Below are 17457 nucleotides of genomic sequence, written 5' to 3'. Positions count from 1 at the left end.
AAGAAAAAAAAAGATCGCCACCACGGCAGACCCGATGGCATTTTCATGCTTCGCCGCATCATTTATTCTTACAATAATCACACGGTTGCTGTAACAGTATATTCAACGTACACATCACCACCACCAAACCTGCAGCGGCATCGCAGAACATGCCCTGCCACATACCCCCATCGCCCACTTCACCCCACCCCGCGAGCAGGTGAGGGAATCGGCCCAGACCATCGGCGCCCCGGCCTGGCGGTCGCCCGTGCCTCCAGCGGAGGCCTGATGGCCACCGATATGGCAAGCAGAGGCGGCGGAGCAGGAGTGGAAGTGAGCCGGGGCTCAGAGGCAGCTGGGCAGACGGCCAGAATGCAGGACCATGCAGCCTGCGTGCCGAAGCGGACAGCATGCCGCCCTCAGGCAGGACCCCCGCACACCTCGCGCACCTCGACCTCCATCTCCAGCTTGGCTGGTCCCACTGGCGCGCCAGCCTCCGGCTCACCCCGAGCCACGCGCTGTCCACCCTTACAGTGATCACCCGGTTGCTGTAACAGTAGCCTACATTCAATGGCTGCAGCCCTCCTGCTGCCAGCTGTACACATCAACACCAAAAACAACAACAGCACAAGCAGCGCACAGGTTTTAAGCCGGTGAGGCATGATTGTAGATGCAGTGAAGGTGAGTCCACCTCATCTGCAGCAGCATCGCAGACCACTGCCCGCCACAATAATAAAGCATTTTTTATTTAATTATAAATAAATTATTTCTCCTAATTATGTCCTGGGTTTTAAGTAATTAATAATACAAAAGGAAAAATCACAAAAAACACTTAAGGTCATGAAAATTAATTGCGATTTAGCAATTCAATGAGGCATCCACCTGATTTATTGAAAAGTATCGGTATTGGTATCGGCGATACTGGCCCGTATTTACTTGGTATCGGATCGATACCAAAATATGCAGTATCACACACCACTAGTGGAAGTGAGAGGCTTGTGAAATGGGACGGTCTAGCCTTTGTCGTGCTGCTCAGGTTGCCTAGCAACCATGATACTAACCGCGAGAAATGTTACATACAGCAGAAATGAAGGAGAAAAAATGTTTTGTTGTTCATTCATTTTTGTCATGACATCACTTTGATTAGTTGAGTATCTGAGGCTGAGACCACGGGACTGTAAAACATGATTGTTGGGCTTCATTTCTGTACTGAACTGTCATTTTAAGATTAGTTAGTAAATAACAATTAGCTAATGTTGTTCATGAGACTAAAATCCTCTAACTGTGGTAATGTAACTATAATATGGCCAATATTATATGTATTTGTAACGGAGCGAAGGTGATTTTTGCACAGTGTTATTAAAGGAGGGAAACCTTCCTCAAAATGGACAGAGCAGTGGAGCAGCCAAGGGAATGCACACGAATTAAAAACTGTATGACTAAAATATATTTTATTATATTTAAACAATTAAAAATGTAAAATGAATTAAAACAACCCTGGCCAGGGAACAACACAATGGAAATCAATAAAACACAACATTAAAAATCCGGTGGCGTCCGCCGCAGTATAAAAGTCACTAAGATTTTAAAATCCAGGCAAGCGGTGCAGAAGGGGGAAACCCGGCGGCGCACTCGCCTTCCTGTCCGTGTTCTCCACTCTGGCGCACTAAACAAAAAATAAATAAAAAAGGGCAGCAACAGTAACTACTCTTTTAGCGACTACCGTTCAATAAAGTGGGATAAGTCAGAAGACTTACCCCGGGTGGGCAGAGCTCTCATCTATATACATATAGAGATATATTTATATATATATCTATCAGGAGTGAGTGAGTGAGTTAGACTGACACTCCCAGGCACCATGAGACATTAGGCAGATAGTGAGACTCCTTCTCCTTATCTCCAGGGAGGAGGTGTTGAGGTGAAATTATTCGAAGTGCCTCAATTCTATGCTTTATATTAACTAAAATGCCATATAACCGTATAGTGTAGTATTAAGTTGACACAGCCCCTAAAAATAAAGGCATTAGACTACGTATCCTTGGGGGGTAGAATGCTGTAGACTCTAAAACAATAATTTTAAAATGAATTCTAAAATATATTGGGAGCCAATGTAAAGAACATAAAATAGGAGTGATGTGAGTGATGTGAGCTCGCTTGCTAGAGCGAGTTAGTAGTCTGGCTGCTGCATTTTGTATAGCTGGGAGCAGTTATATCATATCATTTAATCTGTTATTAGACTCAATTGGCTTCTCTCAAAATGTAAAAGAACCCACCCACCACTTTAATCACACTCTAGATCTTGTTTTAACATATGGCATAGAAACTGAACATTTAACAGTGTTTCCTGAAAACCCTCTGCTGTCTGATCATTTCCTGATAACATTTACATTTACAATAATTGATTACACAGCAGTGGAGAGTAGACTTTATCAAAGTAGATGTCTTTCTGAAAGCGCTGTAACTAAGTTTAAGAATATAATCCACCCACTGTTATCATCTTCAATGCTCATAGAGCAGAGCAGCTATCTGAACGCTACTCCAACAGAGGTTGATTATCTTGTTAATAATTTTACCTCCTCACTACGTACGACTCTGGATACTGTAGCTCCTGTGAAAACTAAGGCCTCAAATCCGAAGTACCTGACTCCATGGTATAATTCTCCAGCACGTAGTGTTCTGCCTTGAATTCAGTGCCCCCTACTGGGCCTTGTAAATTGTTGTTAATGTGACATGCACTTTGACCCAGAACAGGAAGTCAGCCATGTTAGTTGGGGTAAGCAGGTTCACATGTGCTGAAGTGTTCCTGTAGTTATCCGCTGCAATCCTCTTTCTTGTTTATGCCTTCGAAAGCATCGTCTGTAAGTACTTGTTGACTTAAGAGTATAGAGTCATATTTTAGTAACATTTTGGTAGTTTTGTGTTCTAAAGCCTAACTTTGTGTATAATTATATTGCTAAGCTAATCTCATGTCATGTATACATAGGAGGACCTATTACATGGATATTTCTTTGTCTTTTGTTGCTAGCCTTGACTTGCTGTAGAGTACATAAGGGAATTTGTAATATCAGTGTGTTAATCACCTTACTGTTGTATTCTTGTTTTGTTTTAGTTTCACTCTGATTCAATGGTGTATGGCGGTGCAACGTAAAATAAAGCACCTGGAGCTTGGACGCTATATCCTGACTCCCATATTCTTTTGAATGGAGTTTGGCTGGCTGCTGAATTGTGTACCTACGCACGCATGCACACACGCAAGGAGAGCAGTACACGTAGCCTAAAGCAGATAACTCGTAAGCTGGACAGGAAATGGCGTGTCACAAATTTAGAGGATCATCATTTAGCCTGGAGAAATAGTTTGCTGCTTTATAAGAAAGCCCTCTGCAAAGCCAGAACATCTTGCTATTCGTCACTGATTGAAGAAAATAAGAACAACCCCAGGTTTCTCTTCAGCACTGTAGCCAGGCTGACAAACAGTCAGAGCTCTTTTGAGCCAACAATCCCTTTAACGTTAACTAGTAATGACTTCATGAACTTCTTCACAAATTCTTATCATTAGAGAAAAAATTACCAATAATCATCCCACAAATGTAATATTATCTACAGCTACTTTTAGTACCATTGATGTTAAGTTAGACTCTTTTTCTCCAATTGATCTTTCTGAGTTAACTTCAATAATTAATTCCTCCAAACCATCAACGTGTCTTTTAGACCCCATTCCTACAACACTGCTCAAAGAAGTCCTGTCATTAATTAATTCTTCAATCTTAAATATGATCAACCTATCTCTAATAATCGGCCTTCAAGCTGGCTGTAGTTAAACCTTTACTTAAAAAGCATCTCTAGACCCAGCTGTCTTAGTTAATTATAGGCCAATCTCCAATCTTCCTTTCATATCAAAAATCCTTGAAAGAGTAGTTGTCAAACAGCTAACAGATCATCTGCAGAGGAATGGCTTATTTGAAGAGTTTCAGTCAGGTTTCAGAGTTCATCACAGCACAGAAACAGCTTTAGTGTTGCAAGCACTTTGGCGACAGTGGGAAGGAAAAACTCCCTTTTAACAGGAAGAAACCTCCTGCAGAACCAGGCTCAGGGAGGGGGGGGGGCCATCTGCTGCGACCGGTTGGGGTGAGAGAAGGAAAACAGGATAAAGACATGCTGTGGAAGAGAGACAGAGATTAATAACAGATATGAGTCAGTGCAGAGAGGTCTATTAACACATAGTGAGTGAGAAACATGACTGGAAAGGAAAAACTCAATTCATCATGGGAATCCCCAGCAGCCTACGTCTATTGCAGCATAACTAAGGGAGGATTCAGGGTCACCTGATCCAGCCCTAACTATATGCTTTAGCAAAATGGAAAGTTTTAAGTCTAATCTTGAAAGTAGAGATAGTGTCTGTCTCCCGAATCCAAACTGGAAGCTGGTTCCATAGAAGAGGGGCCTAAAAACTGAAGGCTCTGCCTCCCATTCTACTTTTAAATACTCTAGGAACAACAAGTAGGCCTGCAGAGCGAGAGCGAAGTGCTCTAATAGGGTGATATGGTACCACAAGGTCATTAAGATAAGATGGGGCCTGATTATTTAAGACCTTGTATGTGAGGAGCAGGATTTTGAATTCAATTCTGGATTTAACAGGAGGCCAATGAAGGGAAGCCAATACAGGAGAAATATGCTCTCTCTTTCTAGTCCCTGTCAGGACTCCTGCTGCAGCATTTTGGATTAACTGAAGACTTTTCAGTGAGTTTTTAGGACATCCTGATAATAGTGAATTACAGTAGTCCAGCCTGGAAGTAATAAATGCATGAACTAGTTTTTCAGCATCACTCTGAGACAGGATATTTCTAACTTTAGAGATGTTGCACAAATGGAAGAAAGCAGTCTTACATATTTGTTTAATATGTGCGTTGAAGGACATGTCTGATGCGACTGCTTCTTTGCAACCTCTGTTCAATTGTTCGCATGAATTGTTCAACTGAACTCCTCCTCTTGCTGTTTAGATGTCCTGCCAACAAGTTTTTTCAAAAAGGTCTCAAAGACTTTGGAGTCAGACCTGTTACAGATCGTAAACCTTTCTTTAATATCAGGTGTGTTTCCAGAACCACTAAAAACTGCTGTAATAAAACCTATACTGAAAAAGGACAATCTTGACAAGACACAAATGAACAACTACAGGCCGATCTCAAACCTCCCATTTTTAAGTAAGATAATTGAAAAAGCAGTTTCTCAACAGCTCAATTACTTCTTAACACAGAATAACTGCTATGATGCCTTCCAGTCAGGTTTTAGACAGAACCACAGCACTGAATCCGCTCTGACCAAAGTGTTTAATGACATATGTCTGAATACAGACAGTGGAAAAATCTCAGGCTTAGTTCTACTGGATCTCAGTGCAGCATTTGATACAGTTGACCACAACATATTACTCAAACGACTGGAGAACTGGGCAGGTCTTTCAGGAACTGTACTAAACTGGTTCAAAACATACTTAGAAAACAGGAAATACTTTGTATCAATAGGTAACTTCACATCTGAGCAGACAAGTATCACATGTGGAGTTCCCCAAGGTTCCATCTTGGGACCCCTTCTGTTTAACATATACATGCTCCCACTGGCACAGATTATAAAGAACAACAAAATAAACTATCATAGCTATGCAGATGACACACAAATATATATCACATTGTCACCAGGAGACCGAGGCCCTGTACAGGCTCTTGGTAAATGCACTGAGGAAATTAATGACTGGTTGTGCCACAATTTTCTTCAGCTAAACAAAAACAAAACTGAAGTAATAGTCTTTGGTGCCAAAGAAAAACGATTACAGGTCACCAGAGAACTTCAATCTATACACCTAAAACCCACAAACCAGGCGCGAAATTTGGGTGTAGTGATGGATGCAGACCTAAACTTAGAAAAACACATTAAGACAATAACAAAATCAGCTTACTATCACCTCAAGAATATTTCGAGGATAAAAGATCTGATGTCTCAACAGGACCTGGAAAAACTAGTCCATGCATTCATCTTTAGTAGGCTTGATTACTGTAACAGCATCTTTACAGGTCTACCTAAAAAATCAGTCAGACAACTACAGCTCATTCAGAACTCTGCTGCTCGAGTCCTCACTAAGACCAAAAAAGTGGACCACATCAGTCCAGCTCTGAGGTCTTTACACTGGCTGCCTGTCCGTCAGAGGATAGACTTTAAAGTTCTGATGCTGGTTTATAAAGCTCTGAATGGTTTAGGACCAAAATACATCAGTGACCTCCTGACCCAGTATGAACCTTCCAGATCCCTCAGGTCATCTGGATCCGGTTTTTTATCAGTTCCCAGAGTCAGAACCAGACACGGAGAAGCTGCATTCAGCTTTTATGCTCCATATCTCTGGAACAAACTCCCAGAAAGCCTCAGATCAGCTGAAACACTCAGCTTATTTAAATCCAGATTGAAGACCCACCTATTCTCAGCTGCTTTTGAATAAATCACCAAATCCACACTGTTAAGCTTAAATTTCAAAACTTACATTTTAACTACTGGCTTTATCTACTGCTCTGATTTTATCTACTGTTCTGATTTTATCTACTGTTTTGATTTTTGATTTTAAACACTGTTTTGTTTGTTTGTTTGTTTGTCTTAATCAATTTTAGATCATGCTTTTTATTTGTTTTTGTTTTTAATGTCTCTGTAAAGCACTTTGAATCACCTTGTTGTTGAATTGTGCTATATAAATAAACTTGCCTTACCTTGCCTTGCCTTGCATGAAGTTAAAATTTGGTTATCACATAATTTTCTTACATTGAACGAGAATAAGACCGAAATCATAGTCTTTGGTAGTCACACTCCACTAGACCAGTTAGCTGATGCCCTTGGCCTTCTCGCTAGCCATCTCTCGCTCACTGTAAGAAACCTCGGGGTGTTCCTGGATCGCTCTTTTAAACTTGAGAAACAGGTGTCCACTGTGGTAAAAAACAGCTTTTACCAGTTGCGTCAGATTTTCAAATCAAAGCCATTCCTTCTTTTAAAGGACCTTGAAAAGCTTATCCACGCATTTATTACATCCAGATTAGACTACTGTAACTCCCTCTACCCGGGCCTCCAACACTCTTCTCTTTGCCAGCTTCAGTTAATTCAAAATGCAGCTGCGCGTCTTTTAACAGGTACGAGAATCCATGAACACATAACTCCAATTTTAGCCAAATTACATTGGCTCCCTGTTAAATATCGCATAGATTTTAAAATTCTTTTGTTCACTTTTAATATTCTGAATAATGTAGCACCCACATATCTTTCTCAACTACTCCACTTATACAATCCCAACAGAGCACTTAGATCGTCCAATCACAGGCTCTTAGCACAACCTAGGTCTCGAATGAAGTCGAGAGGCGACAGGGCCTTTGCATCCGTGGCACCTAAACTCTGGAATAACCTCCCTATTCATATTCGTACTGCCGAGTCTGTCCAGTCTTTTAAATCACGTCTTAAAACGTATCTTTTTACTTTGGCTTTTGATTCTGTCTAGTTAACTGGTCTAGCTTGTTGTGTTGTTACCTATTGTTTGTTGTCCTTTTTTATTGTTTGTTTTAATTGTCTCATGCTTTTACTGACTGTGAAGCACTATGGTCAACACTGTTGTTTTAATATGTGCTATATAAATACATTTTGAATTGAATTGAATTGAATTGAACCCACAATCCAGGCAACCGGAGTCCAAACACAGGCCAAGTTTAACACTAGTGGTAGCAGGACGAACTGGCGAGGAGTGGCAGGCAGCGCTGGCTTAAAAACCCTCCAGATGGAGCCCCGGAAATTGGAAGCAGGTGATGAGCTGGCCAACTCCACCCCAGGGGACGGGCAACAGGAAACTGGATCAATAAAACATTCAATAATTCATTCATCATTCAATAAAACAAGAAGTTTGTTATTTAGGTATTGTAATAACCAAAAACCAGGAAAGAAGAATTGATCAAATTTTTTATCTTATTCTAGAGAAACTCAAACACAGATTTACTCAGTGGCTCTTAAGAGATTTATCATTAAAAGGCAGAGTATTAATAACTAAAGCAGAAGGCATCTCTCATCTATACTGCATTGGTATTGCACCTTGATCATAAACTCATAAAAGAGGTTGATAAGTTACTTTTCAACTTTATTTGGAAAAATAGGACACACCAAATGAAAAAAAAAACAGTTCTTATGAACTCCTGTGCCCGTCTCACTATATATTTTTGCAGCACGTCACACAAAGTTTCAATACAAACAACTCCTTATATTGTACAAGTTCCTCTTTTCTTTGTATCAAATTTCCGGTGCAGCTTTGCACTTCCTCTTTCTAAAGTCTGTTGCCAGGGCAACCTGTCACCCTTAACATAGTTCTCGTGTGAGTCTGGCATACATAAAACAATTTAATCACACAATAAGTGCTAAGAATATATATTTAAATCCCAACAAATAACAAGGATATCTTAATTAAAAGAAAATCTCTCTTCTTAGGGAGTTGGTTTTAGTTGGCGGGTTTTCAATTTAGCTATAAATTGTGATGATTATACAAAAGTATTTGGCTCAGTACCATCACAGGTTTGTATGCTTTTTAAGAATAAACCTAATATCACTTCATTCCACAGGCCGTTGGCATCTTTAATACAAACTTTCATTGGCAGATATGCTTTTCTAAGCATTCTAAAAACAACAACAAATCTATCAGATCTTTATTTCAGGATAGTATAACCACAGAACCGTATGTAATTTTTTTCTGGAACCGGTTGTCTGATGATATTATGTGGAACGAAGTTTGGAGACTACCTAATCAGTTTTTAATTACCAACAAAGTTAAAGACATTTATTATAAATTAATACACAGAATTTACCCATCTAAAGATGACCTTCAAAGCAAATTCAAATTAGACATTGATGCAAACTGGAATCTACTCTGCAGCGTTTTTGGTTTTGTAACCTTGTGCAAGACTTTTGGCAGAGATTATGTGTTTTTATCTCAGAAAATCTATTTAAAAGATTTGTACTGTTTTGGAACTATTTATTATTTGGTCTACACAAACACCAAACACATAGCAACATTTACAACAGATATGTGATTAATTTGTTAATCTTAATGGCTAAATGTCATGTTCACAAATCCAAATGTTTAGGAAGACATCCCTCTTTTTATGTATTTCCCCATGACCCTGTGCAATATCTTAATTCAGTTAAGAACTCTACTAACCCAAAAGTTATAAAAACTATGGTTGTGTGAAAAAAATGAAGATCCTTCAATCACTTTACTCTTTGCTTTAATCAGTTAATCTTTTCCCCCTAGCAGGTTCCCCCTGTAGGTTCTGAATAATGTTTATTTGTTTGTTTATTGTATACAATTTTTTGTAAGCATAACACCTTTAATACAGTACTGTTTAAATCTAGTTTGTATTGTGCTGATGTTTGAATAAAGGTTTGTTAAAAAAAAGAAGAAGAAGAAGCAGGGGGAGGAGACGAAGAAGAAGGGGTGTGCGTACTGTGCTCTTTGCTTTGTCCGCCGTTTTAAAAATGGGCACTTTTTGAAGAACCCGTATCAAAGTATTGTGGAGAAGCGTCGTGTTAAATCTAATCGATGAACGGCTTTTTGTCAGGTATGTATTGCAGCTGCGAAGACTAACGTACGTTCTCCTGTTAGGTTACAGCTGGTAGGAAGGTGCGTTCAGTGTGTCTTTGTAATTTTAAGTTTCCATGTCAAACGAGATAAAACAGTTTTTTCTGGATGCGCAATTGTTTGCTGAGTTTGGTAACAATGTGTTTTTGTAAACCACGTGATGATTTAAGTCATTTAATCTTTACAGAATATGTGAGCGAGGCTAAAAGAGCGATATTTTTATGTTTATTAAACTGACGTCTCTAAATGTAACTGCTTTTATTTTATTAGTTCTGACGAGGACAGCTGAGTGATGTTGTTGGTGAGCCTGGATTAAATCATCTCTAAACAAAGAACTTGTCCTCGTGGTGACTGACTTGGGGAGTGGAGGTCAGTGAGCTTGTCTCTGCTGGTCCGACTCCAACTACAAAGCCGGCCCGCTCACCCCCTCCTGAGTCTGAGAGGAGATCCAGAGTAAGTCAGTTATAACTACATTGGTTGCTTAACTTTATCATTTTCTACAGGGTCTCTCTCTCTTAGCTCATTTTGGTTTGATTTCTGCCTTCTGTTTAGCCTCTCTGTTTGTCTGCCTCAGTACGTCAATGTTTTATCGTTTGAGTTAAAATCTCTGTTTCCCTTCATATGAAGGTGATGTATGTGGAGTGATCAATGTGGAGACTGTGGGAAATATACATGTAGCAGTATTTTAATAAGTGTCAGTCAATCAAGGAGCAAAAGAATATTTAAACTAAAACACATTAAAAGAAGTGTTTTGCTTGTAACTGCATACGTGCCTGCACAGGGGCGGTTAGAACAGGATGTACTCAGGATGTGGCGTACACGATCACGGGCCTCATAACGAACAACAGGAAACAGCTGGGGGTGAAAGGGTCTCGAAACAGCATTCTAAGCGTTGTAAAAAGGAGATGCAGCTAACTGTCGCTGATGCATGACATGTAACTTGCTCACGCATCTTGGGCGTGTACAACCCTTTAAATAAAGAAGTTCTTGTGCTTCTTTTTTTTCAGGGTTGCTGGGCCGTTGAGACGGTATTTTCAGTTCGTGTTCATTGTTTATCCTCTGCATGTTCTACTTCCTGTTTTATTGTGTTAGCCTTACTCTGTGCATTATGTTCTAGCTCCCTTCCCATTTATCATTAATTCATTATGCTCAGCTGTTCTCTCACGTCTCTAATCACTCATCATTCAGCCTGTGTATTTATGTTCCTCAGTTCCACCAGTCCAGTGTTGTGTCATTGATGTTGATGTTATGTTGTCGTTCCCTTCTGTGTTCAGTTATTCAGCCAGCCTCTCAGTCTTTCAGTCAGCTAGTCAGTCTTGCCGTTGCTGCTTTGTCCATTCACTCGCTCCAATAAATCCTCTTCGTTCTGCACCGCGAGTCCTGCGTTTGGGTCATCTCTTCCACACCTCCACACACAACCCCTGACAACTTAAAGATCTACCAGACTACACTGAGGGTGGTATCGTGTACGTCTCCCACATATGTGTTTAATACATAATTGTTGTTGACTGGACCTGATCTGAGTATTGGTTGTTTGTTCTCAACCCAACATAAAACAATCGGGACAAGAGGCTCAGCATGACCTCATTAAAATGCCCTGTTTTCCTTTTCCACTTCTCTTCTTTTATATTCTTTCTGAGGTCTTTTCTTGTGTAAGCTGCTAACTCTTGTGATGGAGATTTCTTTATTTTAGGTGTTGACCATATGTTTTGGCAATATCACTTTAGTAATATCTATAGTACATTTTGTGTGACTTTGTTCTACATATAGGAAAACATCAAATATGTATTTCACAGGTTATTCCACACACACAGATGGGTATTGTGAGTGAGTTAGACTGAGGCTACGTCCACACGTACACGGGTATTTTTGAAAACGGAGATTTTCAGTTTTCGTTTTAAAAAATAATCCCGTCCACACATAAACGCAGAAATGAAGGAAAACGCTGCTAGGAACATGCCAAAGCAACAGGTGGCGATATATTCCTAACCGTGTAGAAATGTTGGCCAATCAGAAGTCTAGAAGCCTCGGTGGGAAATTGTAAACAAAGATGGGGCGTAGAAGCAGAACCGAGTCCTATATGTGGAGGGACAGTAACTGTGTGTGTATATGTAAGCATTTAAACACTGCAGAGAGAACAATTAACAGTAACAGTATTGTAGAAATTCATTTCACCGAAACAATAACGTGGCGCACAGTGTGACGTCAAAAAAGGCGCACACCTTTGACGCTGCGTTTTCTCTGCTTTTCTCATCCACACGTAAATGCAAAAACTGAGTTTTGGAAAATATCCACCCTGGCAGGCGTTTTTAGAAATCTCCGTTTTCATTGACCGAGAACGCCGTTTACATGTGGATGAAAGGTGCAAACGCATAGAAAAATATGCGTTTTCAAAAATACCCTGGTGCGTGTGGACGTAGCCTGACACTCCCAGGCACCATGAGACTTTAGGCAGATAGTGAGACTCCTTCTCGTTATCTCCAGGGAGGCGGTGTTGAGATGAAATTATTTGAAGTGCCTCAATTCTATGCTTTATATTAACTAAATGCCATATAACCATATAGTGTACTATTAAGTGGACATGGCCCTGAAAAATAAAGACATTAGACTACGTGTCCTTGGGGGGTAGAAAGCTGTAGACCAGCCGTCCCCAACCTTTTTTGCACCACGGACCGGTTTATACCAGACAATATTTTCATGGACCGGCTTTTAAGGTGTTGCAGATAAATACAACACAGTACTATTTAGATACAGAAAAGTTTATATAATTATTTATCCTTGTTGCGCAAACAAGCCTGCATAACATAATAAATATAGAATTTGAAAAGTAACAAATGCTATCTAAAAAGATACACTAGCTACTAGGGGTGGGCGATATAAACGATATACGATAGAAATGATATAGATTTGGCCAACGATAGAGATTTTGACTATATCGCTCTATCGCGATAGCGCATGTTGATGATGTCATCAAGCTGCGCCTGTTTTGGTCGAAAGTATCGCAGCGGCTACAACCATTATCTTCTGTAAATTATGTTCTCCTGACTGAAGTTTGGTCCGTGTATAGCATCCTGCTATGCGATTGCATTTGTCCCTGACCACCAGAATCCCTCATGTTAACTTTTATCAAGTGGAAAAAAATTTGCCGTTTATCCACCAGCTTCACTGTGCTAATGTTATGCTAACATAGCTGTGCCGCTAGCAATCACGTAGCACAACATTATATACCAGGTAGTCCAACTTCGGTAACCCTGCAAACGCCACTGCTGTTTAGTTTTCTGTCTTAATTTATGTTGGGAGTGATAGCAGAGCTGTACGTTTGAATTAGTTTCAAAAATCTCTCAGTCAGAACATGGTATGAAATGTTTAGGTATAAACTAGCGAGCTAGATTCCTGTTAACTTCTAACTCCGTTAAATTTAATAAATTCTGTTTTCATGGATGCATGGATGTTAAACTAAATTGTTACAGCCGATAAAGCAGCAACGCTGATGATTTAATTAAAGATGAAAGAATTTAGACTGTTTTTAACTCTCAGTGTTCGTTTGAGTTTTGGACCTGAAGGGGATGGAGTTTTGGACCCAGATTACTCCTTACTACGGCAGCCGTAATGCTCTGACAATCCATCAAGCAGTCCATCAGCAGGCTTACCAAAGTTGTACTAAAACATTTTTTAACAGATTTCTACACGCCAAAATCAGTTCAAGGTCAGTGAGCACAACCAGAATTCATACATAAGGCACATTTTCGATTTTTGAGAAAATAGAAGCATTTTAAGTGTGCCTTATAGTGTGGAAAATACGTTATACAGAAGAAAAGAATATATCGTGATATATATCGTTACCGCACATGCTTCAAATTATATCGCGATATGAATTTTAGGCCATATCGCCCAGCTCTACTAGCTAATAGATACATGTTCTGAAGAGTTTTGGCAAACAACCATTTGACATGTGCGTTTCACCTGCTCCTGTTCCATCTCTGTTCTGTCTCCCTCTTTGTGCTGACAATCAAGCCAAACACTAACATCATCAAATATACAGTTGAAACCAGATATTTACATACCCTTCAGATAAAAAAGATACTTTTTTAATTGTAAAATCAAATCAGACTAAATGTTTATTTTTATAGATCGATAAATATAAAAAGTGTAAGAGTAAAGAGAGAAATTGTCTGTATTTCTTAATTGCAAATGGCATCCAAATTGTATTCAAAATTGAGCCTCACTAATGGAGCTCCACAATTCTTTTCCTGGTGTTTTGGTTGACATCTCTTGATTTCATGTCAAAGAAACAGGCTCTGTGTTTTGCCTTATATGGATCCACAGGTGTGCCACCAATTTACTCACATGGACTCCTCTAACCTATCAGAAGCTTCTTCAGCTCAGAATGGAATCGTCTGGAGTTTTCTGATTAATTAACAATAAACTTAGAGTACATGTATTCCTAAATTTGATGAAAATGATAAAAAAAAAACAGACAGCTCTCTCTCTCTCTCTTTATTATGACATTTAACTAATTTAAAATACATTTCAATATTTATTTATCTAAAACAAAACAAGTTTACTCTAAATTGATTTTTAAAAGTAAAAAATGTTTTTATGTTTTCTCCCTAAAGTGTATCTAAATATCTGGTTTTAACTGTGAATATACTGCTGTGTATTGAACTTCCTCTTGTTTGGCATAGAAATATATTGAACAACATACAAAGCATAATCAATAAAATAACATCTACCTGAGTTTTTTTTTTCTTTGAAAGACAGCAGCTCACTGCTGAATGACATTTCAGACACTGAGATTCACCCTATAGCTGTCAGCGATCATGCTCCTGTATCTTCAACACTAATGCACAAGAATAATACTACGCCAAGTAAAAACTGGAGATTTAATACATCACTGCTTAAAGATGAAGACTTTATTAAATATTTTTTAAGTGGACTTCATATTTTGACTTTAATGACACTCCCAGAACATCAGCTTCTGTTCTATGGAAGAAGGGAAAGCTGTGATGAGAGGTAAAATAATTTCATTCTCATCACACAAAAAGAAAACAAAAATATTCAGGAATTAGAAAAAAAACATCAAATCCTTAGAAGAAGCCTACGCGTCCGACCAAGATCAAGAAATAATGAACAAAATATGCAAAACATAACTAGAATTAAATGAAATTATTACAAAAAAACAGAATTCCTAGTACAAAGACTTCATTTGCAGAATTTTAAACACAGTAACAAATCCGGTCGATTTCTAGCTAACCGGCTAAAAATAAATAAAGAAAAAACAACTATATGTGCTGTTAAAGATCTATCGAGGAACACAATATATGACCCTGGAAGAATAAACAACATTTTTAGGGATTTCTATGAAACTTTATATTCACCACAAATAAACCCATCTAAAAATGAAATTGATCAGTTTCTCGACAACGTAACTCTTTCAAAATTACTAGACAGTCAAGCAATGGCACTGGATTCGCCACTGACGCCACGTGAACTCCAGGAAGCCCTGATAAGTATGCCCAATAATAAGGCTCCAGGTCCAGACGGCTTTCCTGCAGAATTCTACAAAGAATTCTGGACAATTTTGGCACCAGTATTCCACGGAATGTTGCAGGAAATCAAGGAAGATGGCAGACTACCACCAAATATGAATTCTGCCAACATTAGTCTCCTGCTAAAACCAGAAGACCCTTTATTTCCCTCAAGCTATCGTCCAATATCTCTTATAAATGTAGACCTCAAAATAATCTGCAAAGCTCTCTCAAAGAGATTAGAGAATATAACCCCCCTTTTAATTCATCCTGACCAAACTGGTTTCATAAAATGTCGGCACTTCTCAACAAACTCTCGTAGATTACTTAAATTAATAGACTACTCGTACAGTAAAAACATTGAAACCACAATATTATCTTTAGATGCAGAAAAAGCATTTGACAGAGTTAACTGGAATTTTTTATTTGCAACTTTACACAAATTTGGTTTTGGAACCCTTTCATAAACTGGTTAAGAATATTATACAATTCCCCAACAGCTCGTATCAGAACAAATGACCAGACATCCTCCAGCTTCTGTCTCCTGAGGGGCACCAGACAGGGATGCCCACTCTCTCCTTCACTTTTTGCAATTTTTATCAAACCACTATCAGCAGCATTTAGACAGGCTACAACAATTAAGGGCATAAAATGTAAGAACGTAGAACATAAAATCAGTCTCTATGCGGATGATGTGTTGCTTTTTCTGCAAAACTCACAAACCAACCTTTCTGAGGTAATTACTCTAATAAACTGCTTTTCAAAAGTTTCAGATTATTCAATTAACTGGCCAAAATCTACAGTTCTTACCATTAACTGCTGGGAAGGGTCGCCACTATAAAAATGATGATCTTGCCAAAAATAAATTACTTATTTTTAATGATCCTTAACAAACCATCACAAGATTGGTTCAGATCTCTGGATTCATATATTTCTAAATTCCTTTGGAAAGATAAACCCCCAGGTATCAGCTTAAAAACGCTACAAAGAACCAAGGATAAAGGAGGATTAGATCTGCCTAATTTTCAACAATACTTCTTAGCCAACAGGCTTCAGTTCATTTCAGAATGGTTAAAACATACCTTCTTAGATGAGCCCTGGCTAGATATTAAACAGGCACTATGCAATGATCTAGAGATTTCAGACCTACCATTTATCAGCTCAAACATCAAAAGACGTGAATGCTTTAAAAGCATCAACATCAGCTTTTCTCTGACAGCATGGTGGGAGTTTCGAAAAATAACTAATAATAAGTCTTCATTAATCCCATGCAAACGTACACCTATCTGGAATAACCCTGAAATATTACAAAACAATAATATGATTTATTTTCAAGAATGGAGTTGTAAAGGAATTAAATACTTAGAACATATATTAGAGGGAACAGAATTTATTCCATTTGACAGACTAGTTACACAATATGGGATCAACAAGAAAAGATTTTTATAATATCAACAAATTAAATCCATAGTAAAAAAGAAATTTAACCTCAGTCAAACTGAATTACAAACACCACCAAGTGCGGTACATTTTCTTACTCTTAAATCCCCCAAATTATTATCTAAAATATACAGAACACTTTCTAAAATAGATGAATCAATATCCCTTCCTATTGCAAAGTGGGAAGCAGATTTATCAGTCAGCTTAGACCAAAACTTCTGGTCTCAGGTATGCTTAAAAACCTTTAAATTGATTAAAAATCCCAGTCTGCAATTAATACAATACAAAATACTACATAGAGTGCACTATACAGGTCATCGGATGTTCAAGATGGGCTTTACATCTTCCATCAACTGCTCACACTGTCAAGACAATACACCAGAAAATTACATCCACGCTCTTTGGTTCTGTCCACCAGTGCAGCAGTTTTGGCGCGAGATATGTGAAGACTTATCAAAGTGATCTGAAATGTAAAATTCCAACCTCCCCTTTAGGGATGATGTCACTACAGAAACTAATACAGTCCACATGGTTTTTACTGCCCTATGCACCGCCAAGTAAACGGTCCTCATGAACTAGAAAAATAAAAATAATCTTAATTCTTGCCAATAAAAAAAAAAAAAAACAAGCTTGGACACTGCTAGCACGGGGCGCCCACACAAACGCAAAGCAGGAGATGAAGCATCGCTGAATATGTTTCCAAACCAACTTCATTATAAGCCAAAGACTAGAAAATATGGTGAAGCATATCTTCCCTTTGGTTTCACCTGCACAAGTGCCGAGGTAGGTCTCCCTGCAGAATTGGTTTTCCCTTCGTCGGAAGCAGCGCTGGGCTGTTCAAATCACGGACAAATAGTATCCCACATTCATGAT

The 17457-nt window shown here is 38.8% G+C and overlaps 1 protein-coding gene across 2 annotated transcripts in view; it reads left to right on the top strand.

Annotated features, from left to right (window-relative positions):
* The window catches only part of LOC134634974 (gastrula zinc finger protein XlCGF26.1-like), a 29774-nt gene that overhangs the window by 450 nt on the left and 11867 nt on the right, over nucleotides 1–17457 (top strand). Inside the window, exons 1-2 of one of the 2 annotated variants that reach the window (XM_063484485.1) lie at nucleotides 9400–9596; nucleotides 9887–10069. The gene's annotated coding sequence lies outside the window, so the exon portion shown is untranslated. Of the gene's footprint in view, nucleotides 1–9399; nucleotides 9597–9886; nucleotides 10070–17457 lie in introns of those variants that run through there. The other variant, XM_063484486.1, reaches the window with a different exon arrangement.

Source organism: Pelmatolapia mariae, linkage group LG9, assembly GCF_036321145.2.
Source record: "Pelmatolapia mariae isolate MD_Pm_ZW linkage group LG9, Pm_UMD_F_2, whole genome shotgun sequence".
NCBI lineage: Eukaryota > Metazoa > Chordata > Actinopteri > Cichliformes > Cichlidae > Pelmatolapia > Pelmatolapia mariae.
This window is presented reverse-complemented; position numbering and strand designations above follow the sequence as displayed.